Source organism: Physeter macrocephalus, chromosome 1 (assembly GCF_002837175.3).
Source record: "Physeter macrocephalus isolate SW-GA chromosome 1, ASM283717v5, whole genome shotgun sequence".
NCBI classification, from domain to species: Eukaryota; Metazoa; Chordata; class Mammalia; order Artiodactyla; family Physeteridae; genus Physeter; species Physeter macrocephalus.
The window spans coordinates 136636494-136639152 of NC_041214.2; positions in this window are offsets into that span (position 1 = coordinate 136636494).

A 2659-nucleotide genomic window follows, 5' to 3' on the forward strand; every position below is an offset into this window, starting at 1 on the left:
GGCAACTGCTAACAGCCATAAAAGGGGAAATTGACAGGTACACAATAATAGTAGGGGACTTTAACACTCCACTTTCACCAATGGACAGATCATCCAAAATGAAAATAAATATGAAACACAAGCTTTAAATGATACATTAAACAAGATGGACTTAATTGATAATTATAGGACATTCCATCCCAAAACAACAGAATACACTTTCTTCTCAAGTGCTCATGGAACATTCTCCAGGATAGATCATATCTTGGTCACAAATCAAGCCTTGGTAAATATAAGAAAATTGAAATTGTATCAAGTATCTTTTCCAACTACAGTGCTATGAGACTAGATATCAATTACAGGAAAAAATCTGTAAAATGCTGGAGAGGGTGTGGAGAAAACGGAACACTCTTGCACTGTTGGTAGAAATGTCAATTGATACAGCCACTATGGAGAACAGTATGGAGGTTCCTTAAAAAACTAAAAATAGAACTACCATAGGACCCAGCAATCCCACTACTGGGCATATAATCTGAGAAGTGTGCCACAGCTAGCTGGGAAGGAGTCTGGGAAAATGTCTGGAACTGCCTAAGAAGCAAGAGACCATTGTTTCGGAGTGCATAAGGAGAGGGGATTCAGAGCAACACCGAAACAAGCTCCAGAGATGGACGTGAGCCGCAGCTATCAGAGTGGACACCAGAGGTGGGCATGAAACGCTATGGCTGCTGCTGCAGCCACCAAGAAGCCTGTGTGTAAGCACAGGTCACTATCCACACCTCCCTTCCCAGGGGCCTGTGCAGCCACTGCCAGTGTCCCGTGATCCAGGGACAACTTCCTCCAGAGAACACATGGTGCGCCTCAGGCTGGTGCAACGTTACGCCAGCCTCTGCCACCACAGGCTTGCCCTGCATTCCGTACGCCTCCCTCCCCTCAGCCTGAGTGAGCCAGAGCCCCCTAATAAGCTGCTATTTTAACCCCATCCTGTCTTGGTGAAGAACAGATGCCCTCAGGCCAGCTACACACAGAAGCGGGGCCAAATCCAAAGCTGAACCGCAGGAGCTGTGTGAACAAATAAGAGAAAGGGAAATCTCTCCCAGCAGCCTCAGGAACAGCGGATTAAATCTCCACAGTCAACCTGATGCAGCCTGCATCTGTGGAATACCTGAATAAACAACAAATCATCCCAAAATTTAGGTGGTGGAATTTGGGAGCAACTGTAGACTTCGGGTTTGCTTTCTGCATCTAATTTGCTTCTAGTTTTATGTTTATGTTAGTTTAACATTTAGAGCTTATTATCATTGGTAGATTTGTTTATTGATTTGGTTGCTCTCTTAATTTTATATATATATATATATATTTTCCTTTTTCTCTTTTTATGAGTGTGTTTGTTTATGCTTCTTTGTCTGATTTTTTTCTGTATAGCTTTGTTTTTACCATTTGCCCTAAGGTTCTGTTCGTCTTTTTTTTTTTTTGTAGAATAGTTTTTAGTGCTTGTTATTATTGGTAGATTTGTTTTTTGGTTGGTTGCTGTCTTCTTTCTTTCTTCTTTTTTATTACTTTAATTTTAAAAAAATTTTTAATAATATTTTTTATTTTAATAACTAAATTAAATTAAATTTATTTATTTATTTATTTTTCTCCCTTTTCTTCTGAGCTGAGTGGCTGACAGGGTATTGGTGCTCTGGCCAGGTGTCAGGCCTGAATCTCTGAGGTGGGAGAGCTGAGTTCAGGACATTGATCCACCAGAGACCTCCTAGCCCCACATAATACCAAGCAGTGAGAGCTCTCCCAGAGATCTCCATCCCAAAGCTAAGACCCAGCTTCGCTCAACAACCAGCAAGCTACAGTGCTTGAAACACTATGCCAAAAATCTAGCAAGACAGGAACACAACCCCACCCATTAGCAGACAGGCTGTCTAAAATCATAATAAGTTCACAGACATCCCAAAGCACACCAAAGGACATGCTCCTGCCCACCAGAAAGACAAGATCCAGCCTCATCCAGCAGAATACAGGCACCAGTCAACTCCACCAGGAAGCCTACACAACCCATGAACCAAACTTACCCACTGGGGGCAGGCACCAGAAAACAACGGGAACTACAAACCTGCAGCCTGCAAAATGGAGATCCCAAACACAGTAAGTTAAATAAAATGAGAAGACAGAGAAACACACACCAGATGAAGGAGCAAGGTAAAAATCCCCCAGACCAAACAAATGAAGATGAAATATGCAGTCCTTTTGAAAAAGAATTCAGAGTAAGGATAGTAAAGATGATCCAAAATCTTGGAGATAGAAAGGAGAAAATACAAGAAACGTTTAACAAGGACCTAGAAGAACTAAAGAGCAAACAAACAATGATGAACAGAACAATAAATGAAATGAAAAATTCTCTAGAAGGAAACAATAGCAGAATAACTGAGGCAGAAGGACGGATGAGTGACCTGTAAGATAAAATAGTGGAAATAACTACTACAGAGCAGAATAAAGGAAAAAGGAATGAAAAGAATTGAGGACAGTCTCAGAAACCTCTGGCACAACATTAAATGCACCAACATTCGAATTATAGGGGTCCCAGAGAAGAAGAGAAAAAGAAAGGGACTGAGAAAATATTTGAAGAGATTATAGTTGAAAACTTCCCTAGTATGGGAAAGGAAATAGTTAATCAAGTCCAGGAAGC